Here is a 24419-nt window from a genome sequence, read left to right as displayed (position 1 = left end):
TCAGGTCAGATGATAGAATTTCATAGTCAGAGTGATCACAAATCTCGCGATAGATGACAGCGTCGTCAGCAAATGAACGTATTTTACTGCTAATGCGGGAGCAGAGATCATAAATGTATATAATGAACAACAGGGGGCCGATTACGCTTCCTTGTGGAACACCTGATGTAACTTTTACAACCTCAGAGCTAATTCCGTCAAGAACTACCTTTTGTTTACGATCTCTGAGAAAGTCGCGTATCCAGTTTACAACTGTCTCGTTTAATCCCTATGAGTGTAATTTGTAAAAAAGTTTGTTGTGAGGTACAGTGTCGAAAGCTTACTTAAAATCTAGAAATAGTGCGTCAACTTGTCTTTTCGATTCACCAGATTTTATAACGTCGTGAAGAAAGAGCACGAGCTGAGTTTCGCATGATCTACCTTTTCGGAATCTGTGCTGACAGTCATGGAGGAAGTTACGTCTGTCCAAGAAAGTCATGATATTGCTAACGATGATATGCTCAACTATCTTGCCAATAATCGATGTTATTGAAATCGGACGGTAGTTGCCTGGGTCATGTCTGTTTGTCTATTTGAATATGGGCGTAACGCTTGCAATTTTCCAGTCTAGCGGTAACTTCCCTTCGGAGAGTGACTTATTGAATATGATCTCTAAGTAAGGTGCGATTTTTGGAGCTAACTCCTTGAGGATACGCGCGTGTATTCCCTCCGGACCCGGAGATTTACTATTCTTAATGGATTGTAGTTGTTTAGTTATCCCATCACGTTGTATAGATATTTCTTCCATCGTTTCGTCAGTATGTGGGATGTCTAAATTGAATTGAGAATCGTCAGTAGTGTATACACTTTCGAAGTGGGAATTTAAAGAGTTAGCTTTGTCAATGTTTTCGGTGACAAGTTTACCATCTTTATCAAATAACGAATCTACGGTTGAATGTTTTCCCTGAAGCTCTCTCGCGTACGACCAAAATAATTTCGGATCCTCTTCAAGTAATTCTCCAAGTACTCTTTTCTTAAACTTTCACATTGCAGTGCGTATTGTTTTCTTGGTTATTGAGCGTTGTGCAGCGTAACTTTCTTTAGCTTCAAGTTCCTTCAATTTATTACGTGTCGTAATGGACTTTCTGTACAAGTTGTACAGTTTTCTCTGTTTCCTAAGTTTCCTTCTGACGTCGTTGTTGTACCAGCGAGGTTCCTTATTATCACATTTCAGTTTTTGCGGAACATGTTCGTTTATCCCTTGGCGCAGAATTTCTAAGAAGTTTTTCCATGTTACGTCTGTGCTTTGGTCCTTTGATGTCACTACGAATTTTTTGTAGGAGTCATTAAGCATCTCGCCAAATTTTATGAAGTTGCATTTATCAAATAAATAAATATTGCGTTTCGGTTTTACGGCTGACACTACATCAATTTTTAACGTTGCAAAAATTACTCTGTGATCGCTTATACCGTCAATAATATCGATTTCTTTTATCAACTTAGGATGGCTTACTGCTATAAGGTCTAATATCTTATTTCCTCTCGTAGGCTTGTCAACTACTTGGCCAAGAGATTGATTTGCAAGCATGCTGAGTAATACTTCGCTGATTTCTCTATTCCTTGAATTCGGTTTTACAGCATAAGTATCCCAGTTTATGGATGGAAGATTAAAATCCCCCCCGATTACTATTACACTTTTACTGTCTCTCTGAGTAAATTCGGATATTTGATTTTCTAGAAGGTACATATTATCGACTTCGGAGTTCGGCGGTCTATAAAAGGAGCAAACATGAATACTCCTTTTGTTTCGTTGTTTAATTGTACACCGTACGCTTTCTATTTCGTTGTCAATTATTTCGTGGGCGGCATTGTGTAAATGTGATTCAACTGCTATAAAAACTCCGCCACCTGTTCTATTGCGTCGATCGCATCTGTAAATTTTATAATGAGGAGGAAAAAACTTCGCTATCGCTTCTATCTTCCGTAAGCCAACTCTCTGTTCCCATGACCACGTCTGCGTTCTGAAAAATATGCTCGATGTCGGCGCGCTTGTTTTTTACGCTACGGCAATTATCTACAACAAGGTTAATGTCATATTTTGTAGTTAGAGTTTCGGTTGGTTCTTTTCCAAGCTTTTGTATACTCAGCGATTGAATTTTATTGGCAGTATTAATAATGTTTGACATGTTTTCTTTCTCTGGAGCACGCGTTTTGGGAATAATAACGCTATTTTCCGTCATGACCGATTCTAAGCTTACTTTCTTGTATCTGTCGCATTGCGGATTTCCTCGGAGGCTACGTTTAATTAAATCATTGATAGTCCCGCTAGATGACCTACCCTCTAGTCTAAAAAATACCTACAGTGCTCAAAAGTCCTACGAGCGTTGTTACAGGGTTATTTTCACATTGCATATGTTCTTCTGTTCTTTATGTCCTTATCACTTCAAGGTCGGGGTCTTAAGGGGACTGGATACCACGCCAGAAAAGTGCCGTTGCAGCAAGCTACCATTTAAGTCGCTAGGGGGCCATTTTTGCATGTAACGAGGAACTGTTTCCATTAAAAAACATAGGATATATGTAGCCTTGGTTTGTATGTCTTCACAGTTGCACACGTAAAAACCAATTGGGAGAAAAAAATTGTAAACTTCCCAAAAAAATCGCCTTTTTCTCGTGAGAATTACTCCGCTCCAAATTGAGACTCAGAGATAATCAAACATTTGAGTCAAGGCTGCGTCATTCATAATTTCAAATATATATACCGGTAGATCGTGCATGCAACCAGATTCGCGTCATGTTCTTGAGCGTGATAGATGTTTTGGCCTTTCTACGGCTCGACGTCTATCACAGCGCTGGCGGGGACCTGGCGCTGTCGTCTTCCAGAGAAGGATCCCCCCACCTCCACTTCCCCTCTCTTTGGCGGTCTCTCTCCTTCCCCTCTCTCTCCCCCACTACCAATCCCTTGCCTTCCTTCCCCTCACACTGCTCCACTACGTCGGGCGTCATATTCGGAGAAAAAAAATATTTTGTTTCGGGAGGCTGGAGAGTTCAAGCGTGCTGCGAGAGCTAGATACACATGTGTTTTTCGACGGGTCAGTGTCGAGATTGATTGTGGACAGCAGATTATGGAAAAACCAACTCCTTACCTGAAGTGGAGATATCGTAAGTGTTATCAGCCGAAGAAGAGGAAATATCACCCTCCAAAACCTAAGGAAGCAGGTAATTTCACAATGAAATTCAATTCATTTTGCGTTTAAAAAATAACTCTCTTGTATTAATATTGTACCAATTATTTAAGCTTCAAGAAAAATAACGAGAATAAAAATTCCCTCCTTTGCCTGAAGCCTTATTACACATTTATTTTGTAGCAGTTGAAACCGGAAGCGTTCATTCCGAAGAATCATCACCATTGGGTTCCGGGACAGGTGTAATGGAAAGGTAAATATTGCTGCAAAATAATTACATTAAATCTTATACCTACGATTTAGTTGATAATAGTTCAGAAATATTCAATGGAGCGCTAATTGCTAATTATAATTAACGTGTAAATTACATCACCGTCAGCAAATTCGTTTTCTCAAAATTGGTTTTTTCCCCTTAGGCCATCATCACCTCAGCCTGGATGCAGCAATTGGCATGATGGAGAAATGGACCCTAAGGAACAGGATGAATATCGACGAGCTGAGCAATCAGACGTAGACGATTGCCTTCTCAGAGTTGAGGATCATTTGTAAAAAACGGATAGGTAATTGCAATAAGACTTTGGTGGATTTGTTGATTCGGTTAGGTTGAATTACTCGGAACATAATTTTGAATACGCAAACTCACAGAATTGAAAAACGCATTTTAATGTAGTTCACCGTCTCCTATTTTGTACGCCCCTAGTTTAATATATAATGTCACCAACAATCCTGTAGAGTCATACAACTCTTACGTAGCTAATGTGCATAAAATATTTGTTCATTAGAAGCTATATGCATTCATTTTCTTTCAATACTTTAGTTGGAAGTTAATTTTAAAACTTGAATATTTAATACATTTACCATGAAATCATTCACGATCAAACAACATCGCTCTCAAGTAATGAAATCCTCTTTATTACAGGTGATGGTGATAGTAGCATAATGCAAAGGCTGTCTAGGGAAATGCCATATGGGCAGCAGTTACCAGTGCAAAAAGTAGAATGCGTCAACCACCAACTTAGAAATTACAGCAGTAGACTGCAAGATATTGCACGACGGCCAAGAAATTCAAAAGGGGCAGTGCCCGTTGGGTACAGGAGAACAATAAACAATAACTTGCAAAGATTGAGGGTAGCTGTGAGTGGGGCAATCTCCTTCAGAGCGAAAATGGCCGGGTCGGAAAGGGTTAAACTCCTACAGAAGGACATAGAGCAAGGACCGAATCATGATTTTGGTGACCGTAATAAATGTGACAAATGTTATTGCAAAGTGCCCAAACAAGGAGAGGAGAACTTGGTCCCTCATTTCATTAGTTGCGATGGGAGGATATCACCTCTGGCAACAGTCTATTATCTCATCACTCCGCCAGTTCGATATATAACTTGATCTTGTGGAGTCCTACAACCCTTATGTAGCTAAGTGCGTAGGAGGGAAAAGGCTAAATATATGTTTAAGGGGGGCCTATGAAACTAATTGTAAGTGTGCCATTGCATCGATAGCCTTCAATGTGAAAGATGATGTACATGGCATAATTCATAAAGGACTGACGAGCAAGAGCCCAGGAGAATGCCCAAAAAATTTCTGTTTCCTCCAAAAGGAATAGGGAGTGTATAAGAAAGCGACGACTGGAATTCTCTGAAACTTCAAAAAAGAAACGTCTGCGAATTGAGGGACCAGACAAACATTATGGGCTTGTTCCTGATGTACAAAGTGACATCGCATTGGCCAGCCAAGATTCCATAAATAATTTCCTATCATCACTAAAAATGGATAAAACCTCAAGGGAAAAGTTGGAGAGGGAAACACGAGAGCAAATGCTCAATGCGACGTGGCAGGCGGAAATGTGGAAAAGGTTGACGGCCTCTTTCTTTGGCCGTATTTGCAATTTAAGGCCCACAACATCTAGGGAGAAAGTGCCAGACGATATTTTGTTTCCTTCCTTCAGAGGAAACAAGGCTACAGATTGGGGAAATGCTAACGAAAAATCTGCCATCAGGGAATATGAGTCTTCTATCAAATATAAATTTTTACCCACAGGTCTCTTTGTTGATGACAAATTACCTTTTTTGGCTGCTAGTCCTGATGGGGTAATATCTGATGATGAAAGCTTGGTTGAAATCAAGTGCCCCTATAATTGTAGGTATATTACTCCTGAGGAAGGAGTTAAAAATAAAAGAGCTACCTTCATGGAAGTGAAAGAAGGAAAATATAAGGTACGCAGGAGAAACAGATATTTTTATCGAGTACAGGGACAGCTGGAAATATGGGATAAACAATATTGCGGTTTTATTGTGTGGTCTCCTCATGGGATTATAATTGACAGAATTCAAAGGGAAAGCAGTTTTGGGCCACAGCAATGGTGGATAAATTAAAAGAGTTTTACCTGAACTTTATGTTGCCTAAAATATGCCAGAATAAACCTGGTTACAATAAATAATTGTACCGGAGTTGATGTTTTTTAATCAATACTTTCCCTCATCTTTTTACCCTTCATTTCTCTTTGCACACCGGCCTCCTGGAGACTAAATATGGTAATATTTTATCCCTGTATATCGCGGTGCGTCCAACAGCAGCCTTCTGCCCCCGCCACTGGTTTTTCCTGGATTATCGCATATATATTACGGCATGGCTGAGTAAGACGCATTTTTATTTTCTCGACCAATTTTATAAATTAATTAATATTGTAACAAATTTAAGTGCGACTTCCATTAGTGCTTACAATATGCTATACATACACCGAAATAAATAATAGCTTTCAGCCGCGCGAGCCGCATTGTTTATCGAGTCACGCGCGCATCAAAAGTTTCCGGCTTCAGCCTTAAGGCCGTTTTACACGAGGTACGGAATTGCGCAGTAGGGTGGTGCGAAAAAAGTCAAGTTGCAAATTCAGTGTCGTAATAGCGCGGGAAAGTTGCGATACGTTAGTACAAGAAAAACAAAAAAAGAATTATTAAAATCGGACGTCATCTTCCGATCCCGCAAAGCACCTGAAAAAATGACAAAAATGAAAAAAAAAATGTTTTTTTTTTGTTGTACAAAAAATTAAATAAACTTTTTTTTTCAACGCTATAGCTAAAAATGATTACAAATAGTGTAGATTATTAGTAATATATACATATTTATGGCTTTAAACAATTATATCCGATCGCGAAAAATCATTTAAAATGTATAAAAATTGCAAATTAGCCGATTTTTCAGAGTTGTGTAATAATTACTTGAGGTAATATTTTAGTCTAATATACATGTTTGATTATGCTGCTCTTCCTTTATTAAGACATGATTTAATAATATTTAAACATCCCAGAACTCTCCGGGGGGAGGTGGCCTTACTTCGAGTTCAACCCTTTCCCTTGCCTCAATCCAACCAATGAGGGTTATAGTCCAGGAAATGAAGCTCATGAAAGTGAAAAACCTTGAAATTTTTTCAAACTGAATCGATTTGCACCAAAATTTGGGATTAGACTAATTATACCCCCTACTTCAAAATCTATATTATGCCGAAGGGCGCTTTTTATTTTTTGGGGTGAAAACTACCCCTAAAAGCTGGAACTTAAAAAATATTTTTTAAAGCTAAATACGTGTAAAATTTAGTTTAAATTATATGTATAATTATTTTTTTATGTTTGGAAAACATTTTAAGGTGTTTCAACCCATAATAATCAACCCTTATTGGGGGTTAATGTAAAAAGGAATTTTCAAACTGAATCGATTTGCATAAAAATTTGTGTTTATACTAATCATACCTCCTTTAAAAATTTTTTTCAAACCGAATCGATTTGCATAAATATTTGGGATTAGACAAATCATACCCCCTTCTTCAAAATATATACTATGCCGAAGGGCGCCTTTTATTTTTTAGGGTTGAAAACTACCCCTAAAAGCTGAAACTTAAAAAATTATATTTTAAAGCTAAATAGGAGTAAACTTTAGTTTCAATTATTTGTATAATTATTTTTTTATGTTTGGAAAATAATTTTTTAGGCGGTTCAACCCATAATCCTCAACCCTTATTGGGGGTTAATGTAAAAAAATTATTTACCCTAAAAATAAAAATTATTTATCACATTGTATCTTCTTATTCACTTTCTTACTCCTTTTATTATGTATTCACTTTTTTCTCTCATGATTTTAATCACAGCACAGAAAAGATATAACAATAGAATAAACAGAACAAACTTCGTCATAGTAACATAAACAAATAAATGTACATTTATGTAGACATTACATGAAACACTATCAAACGGAGACTGTATGGCTTCCAGTCTTCCCACCACATGCATGCTCACAGGTCACTGTGAGCGATAGCACACATACTCACATATGTGTATGTATATATACATCTTATGGGTATGTGTGTTTATTTTGTAGCAAATTTGAGTGTATCGTTAGCTTATAACGTAAAGTGCATAAAAGTCAAAGAATGCTGATTATGAGGAATATATGCTCTGAATTGTGGATTTCGAATTTTTCGAAAATAAATTTGATTGGTATTTCAAACATAGCTCCTTTATTTTTTATATAGAAAGTTCATTTAAATTGTATTTTGTAGGGTTTTTACTGACTACAAGTTCATGTGAATCAAATTTTTTTCGAGTTATTAATTTTGAAAGGGGAGGGATTTAAGGGTTTAAATAAGGTGGAGCTCCCTTGGAAATGGAGGTTTTAATTATCAATATCTCACCAAATATTTATTGTATAGAAAATTAAAACACACCAAAATATTTTAAAATAAAGAACCTACAATTTATTGCTCTAGCATTTTTTTCATATCTCCAGTTTTTTTGGAGTTATTTTGAAAAAAAGAGCATTTTTAACGAAATTGTAGAAAATGACTTTTCACTTTTTCCTCCATTTTTTCAAAATTTAGAGTTGTAAATTAAAAGAACATCCAGGATCAATTAACAATACTTAAATAAAGAGAAATACTGAAGGGCATTGATCAATTTTGTCTAGTGTGGTAATAAGGAGTTGTTTTCACTTATTTTTTCATACAAAAAAGTAGGGACTGATCTTATTTTTAACCATAACTCGCTCAAATTTCATGATAAAAAATATTTTTCTCATTATAAGAAAGTTAAAAAAAAAACACTTTTAAACAGATCACATAATTTTTCCTCGAAAATTACATTTTTCCCGCTATTTGGCATTGAATCTTTCAAATTTAGCGTATGACAAACAATAGATAACCATCAACAAGTTGTAGCTCGGTCCGAATTGGTCATATAGGAAATATAAAATAAGATTTTTATTTACTATTTTACAAGCTGCAGTTTTTTAATTTACAATTTCCCAATAAAATTAATACTTTTCAAGTTATTTGCCTGTATTCGATTAAAATTGTCGATTTTTTCGTAAAAAAACTGTTACTTTCAATCGCAAATAACTCGAAAAACATTAATTTTACGCAAAAAATGGATAGAACATTTTATTCTTAGAATTTATTTTTCTATCGATTCCTATGGTCAAAATATAATTAAAATTTTCCACCCGCGAGATGGGGTGTAAACCACCCCCAGGGTAAAAGCGCCCGTCGGCATGATATAGATTTTGATTCTTGGTATATTCCCTACTTATTGTGAAAATTTCAAGAAAATCGATTTAGTTTGAAAAAATTGCAAGCCAAAATGCTTCATTTCCTGAACTATTAGTGCTAATTACAATATTTATATTTTTTGTCCTACTTTTAGCTTTTAGTTTTTGAACGATACTTTACACTACGATTTGGTGGTGAAGTCTGACATAATGGACCTTGATTTAAATATAGCCCTAATAAATCCATCTCTGGATATATGGCCACAAAGCTTAAGGGATGCCTCTGTTACCAATTTCACTCACGGCTCCACTGCTTGCGTGTGACATGGGAAGATTTAATATCCCAATCTGTTTAATCACCTGATTAAATGAAGGAAGCTATTTCTTCATTGGTCATTCTCCGAAGAAGAGGTGGAGTAGATAGTTTTACTATATTCCGGTCAATCAATTCTATATATATTTAGTTGCTTTGAAGTCCATGGTAGGAGTAATTAAGTTTCCGATGGGTTTGCCTTTTGGTTAAGGCTGTGGATTTTAATACTCTTTTTAGCCCTTGCTCTCTAATGTGCCATCTATAATAAAAAAAAACATCGCCATCAAAACGTTCTCTGGGTGAGCAATTTAAGAGTTCCGTTCAATAACCGGGAAAACTACTTTATTTTAATCTTAAGTCAAGAATCAAGAGGTTTCTATTGCTCTGTACACACGAACATGCATGTAAGATTTAAAATAAAAGTAACTTCGTCTTTAAAAGCATCCGAGGGGGTTTCGGTACTTACATAAAGTCGGAGAACTCGATTTGGATAGGTAAGCCATCAAACATGTGAAAATGATCCTGGATCACGGTTTGCTAAGTCATTTGGAAAGTCAGCACAAATAATTGCTTGACTTATGTTAGGAAGGTATCTTTGGCTCTTGCTCAAAATTTATCCATCCACTTGTAGATTTTCATATTCAATTGTTTGGAAATGCAGTATTGGATGCTTTCCATAATCATTCAGTTTTAGAATTCCCACTTAAAGATTTTTGGCCAGTTAATTCACCATCCAAATACTGAAAAAGTTGACGGAAATGTAATTCAATGAAATGAAGTAAAAAAACTGCCCACTGCAGCGGATGTCCAATGTGTTCTTCGATCTCTCTCATAGTGCCACCTTTCTATCCAATGTTGGTGTTGTGCCATCACAGCAAACTAAATCTAAGTACTTCAACGATACTCCTTGATCAGAGAAATGAGATAATATGAAGGCCAAATGTCTTCAGCAGACCCGGAGCTTGGATAAACATGACTTACATACACAGAGGACGGTTCTCTAATTAAGGAATGGTGTTCCTCTTTAAATGTCCAGCGGTACTCCTTCGAATCAATAATTTCTATTACTAGGGTATCGTCTATCCTTCCCTCCTTCCCGTGTAATTGCAATCACAATGCGAAGCTGTAGTTTGTAATTTTACCCCTCTGGATTTACTGTAAATCGCTTTTAGTATTTCTCCTTTCCCTTCTAATATCACATCATTCAATGAACTTGAAGTACCTCCTTCAGTTATAACACCAATGTCTTCAAGTGCACTTGATTCTATAACAGCAGCTGCACGGTCACAATCACAATACAAAGCTGTAGTTTGTAATTTTACCCTCATTTGCCGCTGTGACAAATTTTTCTTGGATGTACTAGACATTTAATCTTCAAAGTCATTAAATTGCTCCTTGATTGTTAAATTTTGCGTGGCGTCATTTAAAACCTCAACATCTTCACTCTCGATTTCAACAAGGTTAACATGCTGCCTTTTTAAAGCAAAATTTTGCCTTTCAAGTCTAGTGGTCAGCTATATTGTCTCTTTCTGATCTACTGGATTATCTAAAACGTTACTAAAATTTGTCATAAGTAATTATTACATAACTCTGAAAAATCGGCTAATTTGAGATTTTTAAGAAAAAATTAATTTTGCATGATCCCAGGGGAGTTGAGATTTAATAACTGCGTATGAATTTTTATAAATGTAATCATAAACACGTATATGTATCATATGAAATAGACCACTTGTAAAAATTTTCGAATTTTAAGACATACTTTCACCTTTCATACTTGGAGTTGAAGCTTTCGAAATAGAGGTAATTTAGAATTCCTCCCAGCTGTACTAAAAATTATGTTGTCGTTGCCATCATAGGAAAAAATTATAATTGAAGTGCGCAATTAAACGGAGTATTGAAGTAATATAAACGTGGATTTTGTGAAGGATTGCCACAACAAACGGTAGAGAGAAAAATGAAACTGCAATTAACGAAAGTGATACACGATTTCTCGCGTTCTCGTTTCGATTAATTATATTGTGTAATATTGGTTACCGGCGTGGAATAAGTCAAGTCATACGGTCTATTTTATTTTTATATTATAAATTATAAACTGCAATCTTATTTACGATGCATTCATTGAGGTACAGGATGAATAGAAATACACACCGTGAAATACACACAAATAGAAATAGGACACCGTGAAGAAAACGAGCGGAATTCAATGCGGGAACTATCCAGAGAAAAAGAGACCGACCGAAGGCCTGATCAACTAAAGTAACACAAAAAACACAAAAAGAGTTTTTTGGGCCTCAAGAGTTTTTTTGCAACACAAACAACTCCGTAGGGTCTGCATAGGTTATCCGAGATCCCGACCGCCAGCTGACCGAAATCTGACACCGCAGAAGGGGAGTTCAATCCCTCTCCCCAACCATGAATTTTTCTTCGCTCTCGAGTCCCCCTTCCACCCAGTCAACTTCCCCTCAAATTCAAACGCAGCAGTCGCTTTCGGAACTAAATGCCAGCGACCGTTGCAGCGGAGTTCTCCCGAAGTATCCTATCCCCTTAATGGTCCCCGTTTGCTTCACGCATTATTGCTGGTAACGGCTGATGCTTTGATATGAAGTTGAATTGTGTACATTGGCGGGGATTGCTAGTAACTCTTTTGAAGAGACTGCGTTTATGGATAATTAATATAACATGCAGTGATAATAACACAACTTTTTGTTGTAGAATGGTAAGTTAGAAAATATAATCAGTGGAATTTCCATGGCCGGTTTAATGGATGTCTTATATTGAGTATATTTAAATTTTTACCAAGTATAGATAATAATCCACGTTAATTTTTGCACGTCTGTCGAGGTTAAAAATACGGTTCAGCTTCTATTAAATTGGTAGCCACATATTACACCTCGTTTTGAGAATCGGTCAGCGTAAATTTGGATTCTAGTTCTGAGGCGCTGTAGTAGCGGATTTGGTGTTTTAATGTGAATGGTTTTTTAGTTTAATTTGGAATATTTGAAGAATCTGTATGACTAGTCAAGGTTGGTCACGACCAGGGGTTGAGAAATATTTTCATTCGATCTGTGATATCCTGCTACCGGTGGTAAACTGTTTTATTTCAATTTTGGATTTGCATTTAAACTCTGTCGTCAGCCGTAAGAATGTGTGCACAGGAAGATGAAAAACGAGAAGTTTAGATATGAATGCTAATCTCGCTAGATATAAATTAATCATGGCATAAGTTTGCTGAATTAGAAATGTATCGCCATGCGAGTTTATGGACATTTTTGTTTTTGCATGGATTTCTTGACATAAAAAACAGTCTCTTTAAGTAATTTCCTTTTTTGCGCGTTCATTGGATATGAGCCAAAGAATCGGTGAATTGTATAGCTGTTAGTTCAACCGTAATTCAAAATTTGAACGGTTAAGCTACTTGAATACTTTTGAAGGTCAACGTAATTTTCCCCTGCGGCGTTACGCGTGAATCTACCTGATTAACCGGTTGTCCTAAGGGCAAATAACGGAAAAATAACTCCCCGGTCATAAAAATTGCACTCCCTAGTAATTCAAGGGGACATTTAAACGAGACAGCTCTAATAACCGGACTCATTGTAAGGTCCTTTAATGTAGAAATGTATGCTTTGCAATGAAACCCTATATCAATTACTATGTTTATACTTTTTCGTGAACCGTAGTCGAAGATTTTCTCATTATCGCCTAAATATGAGAGCATTATTGCAGTTGATCAATCCTGCAATGAAATTTTTCTCTATTTCCTTTGTGATTTAGTCCCGTTATTTTTCCACTTGGTCTCGCTCCTTCTGCCAGAAGTTTATGTTTTTGTCGCTTGGATTCCTTTCACCCCTTTTCGAGTCTTCTTCATGTATTTTTCATTCGGTCGTTGAGTTCACCAACTCAAAGTACAACCCGTGACTTTTTTTTATTTATCTTTAATCTGTATAAATGACTGAGCACCGATTACCATTGCCTTTAACGCAACATTGTTTCAATTTCTACTGTTTTTTCAAGTCCTCCTCACTTCTTCCGCCTCGTAGGCTCATTCGTTGTCTATCTCATCGCCCTCAGCGGTGACCATTTCGAGGATTTCTCATCCACCATCCATTTCCATTCGCCATTGCTTTCGTGAACATGTGCATGTGGAGTCAAGGCGACCAAACCACCCTCGTGGCCATTTCAGATCGTAATTACTCTGATCGTTACCTGGTCATTGGTGAGCTAGCACGACTAGATAGTAGAACTCTCCTTCTCGAGCCCTACGTGAACTATTTTCTCCTAGCATCGATCTACTTTGAGTTATATTTCCACTTACTACTAGTTTGTTAGAAGTAAGAAATCCCTCTTGCTTTTTTATCTACGCATACGAAATTGGTACATCGTAATATGAAAAGGCTCATTCATTTCCCTCAACACTTTCCCTAAGGTATATTATTGGAATTCGTTTTCCCGTGGAAAAATAAAAGAAACACTTGAGCACAAGTTAGAAGTCAGTCTAATCACCTTAACTACGACTTGATTTGCTGTTACGTTAACTGGCTAATGGCTCGTCTCCTAGCACCTCCCGCAATATGCGTATTGAGGCGGGGTACTGTAAAGATGAAAAAGTAAAAGAATGAAATTTTTCTAACATCATACGAAACTACATCTTCGATATTTTGCTCCGTTTTTGTTTGGCTAAATATTTTTCTGCAACTGCTTCCTAAGTTATGTTTCACTGAAAAGGAAGAGGTTGAGCTGAGTCTTATCTTTTTTAATCATGAATATTTTAACATGCATTCCTTTGTTTAACGACATTAATTTAATGTTTGAATTAAAATTCTCTGCTTGCATGGGGGAGTATTCAAAGAAAATTTCCAGTATTTGCTATATTTTCGTAGAAATTCGGTTGTGAACACCCGATATTATGGTGTTCAGTTTTTAATAAATAAGGAGAGCGTGCATTGGAATTTGCACTAAAATTTTATCCTCCCTTTTTTACTCGTCACTAATTGGCTGACGAGGATTCAAAGGACATCTACTAGTCGCAAAAAAGCAAGTCCCACAAAGACGGACCAATGATTGTATGGGAAAAAATAGTTGAAAACGATTCGTCCTCTCTGTAAGTACTTTCAACTCTTCCGATTACCTATGAAAGGGAACGATAGGTACAGATAATTACTCTTTTCCGTTTTTATTTTAATTGAACTAAGGTGAATGAAAGGTATTTTATTGTAACAAAATTATTTTATGTACTTAAATGAAACGGATTGCTTTCACTTAAATTTTACGAAAAATTTTCATGGTGGATTACCAACACATTGCTACCAACTTGTCAATAGTAACTATGTGATTGCCTCAAATGTGACACATTTGAGTTGATCGACATGTTGCTACAGTGACATATTATTTAGCGCGTGTTAAAGAAGTTTGGGTTCCAAGTTGGTTGGTGTGGAATGGATATGTTTTTAGAAGGGATTGGATGCTTAGAAAGTGTAACGAGATAGAAATTTGCAAACTGTTTGCCGCCCTATCTGACTCGGCGCCGCTAAAGGTGTTCCGAAACGTTCTTCGTTCAGGTCGCTTTCTCCTCCATTGCATTCGCTCTTGAACTGAAGGGGTGAATGGAAAAACTCCCTCCTAATCCAATAACGCGCTTGGCTGTTCATACTCCTTTGCAGGGACGGCTTTGAAGACTTTGGCTTCGTCGAGTATTCCAATCGACTTGAAAATATCATTTACTCTACGGGAAGATCATAGGCGTCGTCATCAAGTTCACTTTTTTATGTCGGTGACCCTGACTTACTCGCATGATCATTCACTCACGGATTTTTGTGTCTTATCTCTTAATAGCATTAAGATGAGGACAAGTTTTGCTCTTTATTTCTTACTGATTTCTTCATAACTTTGGTCAATGGTCAAAAAATATCTATTTGTTGTTTTTATGATTTAATGATATATGACCTATACTACAGGAATTTTTGATTATTAATTAAAAAAGGTTAAGATAAGAGAAAAAAGAAAATCTATTAAAAGCTGTTAGGAAAATAGTTGATTGTAATCTATTCATCTATGTATTTTTCATTTTATAATGAAATTAAGACGCTTTTCCAAATTTTCTTGATATTGTTAACCACAAGAGTCAATTTTGTCCAAGGCTTGGCGGAATTTGGTTTGAATGATCTAAAAAAGGAACATATGCATAACACGTGAATGCGTTCACTAAGCTGTAATTGCCTATTCATAGTCCCTCAGTAGGCGCTATTACAATCAACTCATTTCACGAAATTGGTCTGGCAATTTATAGAAACAAATAGTGAATTAAAATTTTTGTTATTTTTTTTGTTTCAGTGATTATTTTTAATTGAATAAATTGACATGTTTTATCAATGATTGGCAATAGAATTTTACAGCCTCTGTTTATTCTTAAATGCTTGTACTAAATGTTGCAGTGCTGATTGTCTTTGGACATTCGTTACCACGGAAAATGTAGAAGTATGAATCTATGCGGATCTACCTTATGATAAAGCTGTGACTGTCAAATTAGCGTCCTTCTCAGACCGACCAAATAGCAAATATGTAATACGATTTGAAAATATATTCAATTGCATCTCGTTATTAGCACCTATCCCACGCGAGTACAATTACAGAGGATGAAACTATTGGTTTGACTTCGTTAAGAGAACATGCTCCGGTTGATAATGTCCTGTTTGTTATATTTCGAAAAAAAAGCCATTTTTTGTGTGCTAAATTTTCTTTTCTTATCTCTATGTCGACGTAATTGAAACTTTTTCCCCTAATTAATTTTCAATGTCTGCATGCACCCGAAAACAGTATATTTGAGCCTTGCCAATGAATGCCTATAGCCAAAGTATAAAAATATTTCCCTGTTGGGGCTCGAACCCTCGTTCTGCGGAAAAGGCTAGGAAATAAGTCGGCTGGATCCGAGGCCGCCAAAGCTGATTGCATCGTCAAATATTCTCCACGGGTGAATGTGGGGCAGTGGCTGGCTCCCTTTGGGTAGGTGACCGTGAAGTTAGTTGGGCGCTCCTCGATCCGCCTCGCTTTGAATTGCTGATCACGTGCGTTCACCGTCTTCTCATTTCTTGCGGGAGAGATATCGGAGCCCGGCCGAAGAGTGCGCTGTCAGAGCGCTCATAGGCGCCAGATTACCTGCGAGTGCATTCGTGTCTTAAGCACGTCCACCGGGTTGCGGATGCCGGGAGTACCCCTAGATATAGAGTTTAGATGCGAGGTAAGCAAGGTCGAACGCCCAATTAACAGCCGTGGAAAAAAGCAACGGCGCTGTCAGGGCATACTGGGTATCCTTGCGTAATGTAGGCTATTTAAATGATCCCGAAACATTTGAAGATGGCGTGACTGGAGGCCGCCAACAATTATGCCTCACCTCACCCGGAGTAGATAGCAGCAGCTCTATTTCTAATATGTGGAGGTGGAAACTATCTTGGTCGGTACGGCGACATAGATGGCGCTATGTGCGTGGTGACCTTACGGCTGTAGTACTGCGATGTGGAGGTGAAATTCTCTCGAATAAAATATTCGGTAGGTCAAGTAGTCCCCTATTAGGACCTGTCACAAATTGCATTTTCCATATTCTTATAGGTAAAAATACGAAAAATTTCTCTATTAACGAATTCATTTCTCACCTAATAAATAACTCCAAGTCCAGGCTGAAGGGCACAGGTAATTAACTGCTTACAGACATATGGAACTGCAACTCAAGTATCCCAACTACATACATACTGTCTCACCTAATTAATCGCCTATGAGTCATTCCTCTGTCTCTACCTCCTTCAAATCACAGGTCTATGGATGTTTTATCTGCATTTCATTGTTTGAAGGTTAAATTCGCTGCTGCAAATTTGTCACAAAAAAGAATAAATTATACTTAATTGTTAAGAGAAAAAATCTCAAAATTCAAAATGAAAAGCATAATAATAATAAACAATAGTTATCAATGAATAATTGAATTTAAAAGAATAATAATCAATTTTCCCATCTGTTTGTATTCAAATTCCCCTGAACCATTTAGTTTTTAAGTTTCATTTTATCGCATACAACACTACAGACAACAGCAGAACATATGCGCGAGTCATTAGTTTTTATAATTTGGCTATCTGACTGGTTAAGGTGATATTGGCTCACCTGTACAGCTTCTACGTCCGCGCCTTCGGCTCTGCCATTGAGTGAAGGCAACTCTTATAGCTTAGACATCCAAGCATGGATTAAATGAAATTTTTCCCCGAAATAAACATTCATGGAGAGTGTGTTTCCTCCCCTTCCCCCTGAAACAGAGATGCGCTGGCAGGAAATGTAAACGTCACACGAATGAGCATGACGCGTCATTCGTCTCTTGCGGGGGTTGATAATGGGTGTTGGGGAAATATGGGAAGGTGGGAAGGGACTTGCTTGCTTTGTAAAACACACCCTCCCATCGATGGGTACAAAACATCGCCAGTGCAAACACTTCTCCCTTCTCACTGATATGAATAATTGCTTCCATTCGTATCACAATTGACAGGCAACATCTACAATTACTCCCAAACAGCTGAGAACAAAGATATACTTACCTCGATCTGCGGCAAACGCAATGCCGCCTATCTCTGAGGACCTTCGACCTAAAGACACAAAGAGGATGTTGCTTTCGCCGGAAGCTGTTGTCTACGGCAATAATGCACGCGTTGTAACCCGAGAAATGTTTAGTCTTAAATCCTTTTAAAACTGGAATTATAACAGAGCATCGTTCCAAATTAAGAAGAAAAGAAGTATACAAGAGGAAGGAAAGGAAAGATTTCTTCCTTCAATCAAAATATGTATATATTTCACTTATTGTCCAGCCCGTATTTGATGATAACCAAGGCACTTTATACGACATCCTGTACGACAACAAGGCTATTTCGTTAACACTGCGTGAGGTTATGCATTTCGTTCATTTTGACTTCTTTGTTGCGCATACGTTGAAATTATGTCTTCATTGATGATACCGAAGTAGTATGATGGACGGTAATTTATACCCGACGTTATGTATTCGTTAACATTTTATGAAAATTCCATTCACCATGATTAATGCCTCTCTCTCTATATTTGGTATTTCTTAGTAATTTTTCTGTGATTTCTTGTTACTTCATAGCAATTTTCATGCATTTAAAAATTAGTGAAGGGAGTCCTGTTGAGGCGAATTTTTCCCTCGAAGTATTTAAAGCAACTCACAATTAATTTTGATACCTTTTATTGATTTCAAAATTTGTAAGTTAAAATTGAAAACAGAAATTCAAGGTAGAACTAACTTCTAAGCATATATTTTGGGCAAATCATTCTTTCTTTCTCGTTCCAGGTAAGCCATGTAAGAAGTTGGTACCTTGGCTCTTGGTCCCTTCAGGTGATGCAAAATTTCTGTGAGTACGAATTTTATGGACTGTATTATCTCAAGTTGGAATTTCGTTAACAAATTCGTGCTTTTTCATTCCACCTTAAATTTTAGTGAGATTATGGCTCGATGTTTGGCCTGTAGAGAGGCATACACAATAGGGCGGATCGCAAAAATCAATTTTTTTCAAATCCATCTGGCCCAATGAAAAAAGTTGTGGGACCGATCAAATTTAAGGTCTGAAAAATTTGAGACCTCTACGTGAACCCCTGACCCTCGCTCAAATGCAATTAAGGGGGGGAGGGTCAAAATTCGAAAAATAAAATATTTTATGGTCACTCCCTATAGATTTTGCCGAGTCGCTGTCCTATGAGGACAAACATTTCGTGCATTTTGACGTATCTGCCACCTTTTAGCCACAAAATGCCTAATTTGAGTCCGCGTCCGCGAAGAAAATATTCCAACGCCCACGCAGCGCGCTACCAGAGCCGCAGGCCGATCCCTTCCCCTCCACGCTCGCTTCTCCGCCTCCCACGCCTCTAATGCAGCAAAATTCACCCCGCGCATGCTGCTAGGAGGTCGTTTATCTTTGATAATATAAATCAGAAGATGATAGAAGGTAAAAAACGGTGCGTAGTGAGACGACTTGTCCCTTATTTGGCGCCTCGTCGGCGTTAAACAAATCCATGTTACCAACTTTTAGAGAAGTGATGAAATATTTTTAGACCTGCGCACGCAGGAAAGGAGACTACGGTCTATGAAGACGCCTCTCGAGTGAGTATGAAGGTGTGGAACTATGGTGACGCTTCCCTTCCATTATGTGTGTAACTAAATGGATTTAGCGGTACCACAGGAAGTACTAAAACTTACGGAAAATGCGAATAGGCTAAAAGTAGGGTTATTAACATGCTGACACATATATGTAGCTAATGTAAGAAAATTCGATAGTCCTAAGGCAGGGATCGGAAGTACAACGAAAATACAAGTGGCAGGCGGTAGATAATAAAAGCGCTAAATTGTTCACAAGTTTGGAGAGTACGATTATAAATATTTTTCCTAACTCAGGTGGATACCTCATGATACAAAACGAGATCAACGATAATGTGACGGTATTCAAAATCTTGCATATTTTTTAAGCGTCTGGGGGGTATCTGCCCCCATGCCCCTCCCTAGATCCGCCTAGGATTGTAACGTTAAAGCCTCAATGCCGTCGCGATATAAACTGCTACAAAGTCGTTCCATTTTTCCCATAGCAACGGTAAGAAGGGAACATGATTTGCCTCCGATTAGAGAGATCGATACAGTTTTGGTTTCAGAGTATTACGATAGCAGAGAAAAGAAGTCATTACACTGCCGCTTTCAAATGAAAAGTAATACGGTGGAACCTCGATCTACCGTTCCTGCATTGATCGTTCGCCGTTTCTGGTCCCACATAAAGTTCCTTATAGACAATGTATTTTTTTCCCGCATCTATCGTTCCCCGAAGTATCGTTTCTCGCATTGATCGTTTGAAGATCGTGGTTTCGACTCATAATTTTCCCGTATCCATCGATTCACGAAAATGAGACGAAATAAATAAAATGTGTCATTTATGGCTAATAACGACAAGCACATAGTTGGAATCTTCCCCAAGAGATGGAACTACCATTGGGAGAAGCTCAGTGCCGTGGGAAAGTAACATTAGCGAATTTCCCAAGATCCGTTATCCCCTTCCATTCAGCATTCGCCTCCCCCCTTCTGACGCTCTCCTCTTCTTCAAAATCAAAAAAAGGTCCCAGCTCGCGCAGGGATGGTATTACGAAGACCTTAGCTTCGAAAAAAATATGGATTTACACGAGAACAAGTCACCTATTAGCCCAAAAGGTATTTAAAAATGATATTCAGCAATTGCTATTATGCTTTTATTAGATTGAAATGTTAGTAATTTACACGCATTAAAAAAACGAGACCAAACACGACGTATTTTAAGCAAGGAAATAGATGGAAAAATACGATGGTGATTTTTGGCGAAACGCGATATCCTCGTAGCTGAGCTTTTTGGCAGTTAATTCGGCATTTTGTTCTGAAAACATAATATCAGGTTTGTGTATTGTCAGGTTTGTATCAATTGCTGATCAGTTATCAATTTACGAGTTATGATATAAGTCTCACTTGTCAGAGTTACTGACGAAGGTATATCTTCTCAGGATTTTGGTTTCTCCCTACTGACAGTCCGAATTCATCTGCTCATCTGGCTCAACGATAGTTAGAAAAGAATTGTGTCTTTAGGGTAAAAAATTTCATGGCGCAGTCATACGGTCACATTTCGCCCTCTGCAGTATGCTCTGCGTACCCCCGTACGCGATAGCATCAGTTCCGAACTTCATCTCGTCCGAGTGGTCATTACTCTCCAGGGTGGCTGGACATCGAACCACCGAGTGTTTTCCATGTGGGTTTAATAAAGTAAGGTTTCATTTTCACTAGTTTAATTTTATTCGTCTTCGGGCCATGGCCCCTCCGAAAAAACTATTGAGAACTTAAAGAGATGGACTGAAAATAATTGAATATGTAGAAAAGAATCCGGACTAGATGCGCGAGAATATTGCAGAGCGCCTTGGGTTGTCCGCTAGCACATGACGGTAGGGGTGGGGGTAGAGTGAGCTACCTGGAGAAAACAAGTAGAGATATGAAGGCGAAGATCCAGGTGGGCGTGCCACTGACGATTAACGCAACATTGTTCACGCTTTACACACTACCTCAATTATATTAAAAATATATTCATTGGAAAGGAACAATTCAAGTAATAGACTATTTTTGGACTTCGTCATCCCTCTCACAACCAGTCACTGCGCCGGCGAATGCGGTTGTTTTAGGCACAACAAGCACATTGCTCTCGTGAATACGTGTACTGGAAGTGGTGTTTGATGGATAAGAATTTTTACATCAGAATGAATTCCATAATAGCCGAGTGGAGAGCAAACATTTTTTTAGTGAGGTGGCGTTTTCCTTCAGAATGTTGATAGAGATATAGGTCGAATCAACTATATGACCTATGTGTCTTGATAAAGTACTACTATTCCTGTTATTATCTAAAATATTGTTTGAAACCTTTAATGAATATCTTAATTACTCGCCAAAATCCTGCGTTTCCTGGGACATAGGCAACCTAGAAAAAAATAAAGCATTGATCGTTTTTCCGCATTCATTTTATAATCGTATCGTTATTAGGAAAAATATTTTTCCCCTAGTGGAGTTACAAAAAAGGAGGGTAGTCTTAGAATCGTGTTCGTCTTAGATTTGTGCTAATACGGTGTATGAAATTGTTTTTCGATTTATTATGTTCTATAAACATTTTTAATAAAATATTTTTCGTTAAAAAAGAAAGATTGGGGTAGGGAAAATTCGGTTACTGTGCAGTAATAACAACGTGCGCAAAAGAAATCTCTCGGCGAGGAATTGAAAAAGGACCTCGGGTGTCCGGACGGAAGAAGGTCCGAAGGGTATTCGGCGTCCAGGCAAGAGCGCCTTTCGGCTGGTCCTTTAGTCGGCCCTGAATTTTGCAAACGATAGATCACGTCATAACAGATATCACTTTTTATTGCGGCCTTAATATTCACGGCGTTTGTCGCGTACGTTAATTTTATGTTGATATACGGCCAGTGATTTTCTTATTGTTGGCTTATTAACGGACCGTGAATTTACCGAAATTGAGACCGTGAAAACCTGAAAAAAAACCGTGAAAACCTGAAAAATAACCGTGAAAACCTGGAAAAAGCCGCGAATTTCATTATTCGGGTAGAGTGGGAACCCTGTAGATAGTAAAAATTAATTCAATTACTATTTGTGACTGTTACTTATAATAACTGTGATTATCATTAGAATTGAATTCCACAGAAAAAAATTTCCTGGGCGTATCTTCCAATAAAATCAGTAATCCATCCAAGTATCGGAAACAAAACTTCGTAGCCAAATGCATGGAATTAAACGTGGGATATTATTTTTTCAACATTATACAAAAAACAGTTTTATGATTATCGCCCTTACAAATAAATTAAATTGGTTAATAGGTTGTGACGCATGTTTTACAATGGAATTTTTGTTAATTTTTGCTTGGAAAGAATACTTGAATTCATCATTTCCGTTTGACGGCTAATCTCCGCTGATTATTAATCCTTTTGTCGTATTATTTCCCATAAGGATTCGAACAATGTTCCTACGTGTTGATGCAGGTATTTTTATAAATGTTTTCCATTAAATTTCGAATTGAAAATACCAGATTTATTTTTACCTAACCCTATGCACCGACGTAAACCCTGCTTTCAATTTGCCAGTGGCAATTAATTCGGAAGTTAATATGCGAGTGAGTTTCAATATAATCCGCGGGGCTGTTTCGGAGATTTTTTTTATTTCTTTCATTTTCCCCTGGTCTTCTTATTGCGATGATTTTAGTGCGTCAGCATTTTAAAAGCGTGGTAGCTAATTGCGACATAATGAGGCCGCGTGAGGAGGTGGAATTATGTCCGTTTAACACGACGATGGCCTAATTTATGCCAGGTTCAGTCAATGCAAATGTCATTGCTTTGTGTATGTATGAGTGTGTATGATACCGAGCCCTTTCCATTTTATAGGTGTCCGGTCACTCACACGAAAGGGAAAAAGTTCTGCGATAGTTTTATGGCACCTAAAAAAAGCAAAATTTTGTTTTTCCAATCAGAGCGGTGGAATAATAGCTCATGTTCAATATTGGTCGATAAAACTCGCGATCGCATCAACTTTTCTACTTTTTCATCCTTGTTCCTATGATTAATTTTTTTTTAACTTTACGGTCACTTAAACTTGAATCGACATGCATAGTTTGGCGTGAGAATTTGGATGATTCTGACGGTGTATTTGCAGCAGTAGGTCAATTTGTGTAAATAGTCGATGAACGATTGGTGCTCGAGTGATTTATTTATTTTTGCATCAGCCTCATTTCATATAGCTATGATTTCAATGCGTTTTCATTTTATGAGTGTTATGACTGATCGAGACATATTAGTCCGCATGAAAAGAAAGAAGTCCAAAAGTAGAACACTATAAAATAACGGGCAATAGCCAAATAAAATACCAAAAACCTTCAAAATATTCGTCTAATTCAACGAAGGGATAACTGTTACTCAACTTTTAGTAAAAAATTATTACTTTTTTCTTCAACCGCAAATCGTAACAAACTATGAGATGGCCCCTTGAAAGCCGCCTTGAAAAAAAGACTACTATTTCTCAGTTCATTAGTTGCGATTAGTCGGCAAATCAGACCGCGTAATGCAATGTATCGTCATAAAGAGGTATGGAGAGGAAACTTGCGACATGCTTCCATATTTACGGTCAGTTTTATAATTTTAGTTAGAATTATTCAGATTTTTGGAAACCGACATCATCGGATTCTCCCATTTATGATAAGGGTTTTTTTTTACTAAACATTAGCTTAAACTAATTTTCTTTGCCGTAAAATGCAATGGCACTCAAGTTAAGGTTTGTTTGACAATCATCAGACATTATAAAACTGACACTTAAAGGCACAAGCGGCACTTTTCACAATCCGGATATAGTTCCATAATGTCGCCCCTCTCATCAGGCGGTCAGGTGGGGTAGTGAATAGCGTTTACGGCTACCACCCAGGGGACCAGGGTTCGGGGCTCCATGATGGCCGTTTGTTTTGTTGTCTTCATGTTGATCATGCGGCGTCAACTTTTTCATTAATTTTAATTGCGACAAGCATAGACATGAGACAATTTTTTTATCCTCATAATGGCGTTTAGGTATTTAAGCAGTGTTATTTCCAACCTGTGCCCGGAATCCATTTTGGCCCTAATTCCGTTCCATGAGCAAAAGATTTTTGTAATAATGCCTCTTTATTTTTCTTTGGTAGCAATTAGTGGTTTTTATCTGCCTGATTTATAGCAGTTAAAAAATTATTGAATTTTTATTTTTTGCTCCAATGGTTGAGGCCCCATGCTTGCGATTACAGTCGGCTCCTTACCCTGGGCCGCCTCCCACTTACAGGATTTTTCTTGTTGGGGTTCAAAGGCTTCAC

The sequence above is a fragment of the Ischnura elegans genome, chromosome 9, assembly GCF_921293095.1.
Source record: "Ischnura elegans chromosome 9, ioIscEleg1.1, whole genome shotgun sequence".
NCBI classification, from domain to species: domain Eukaryota; kingdom Metazoa; phylum Arthropoda; class Insecta; order Odonata; family Coenagrionidae; genus Ischnura; species Ischnura elegans.
Note: the sequence above shows the minus strand (reverse complement) of the source record.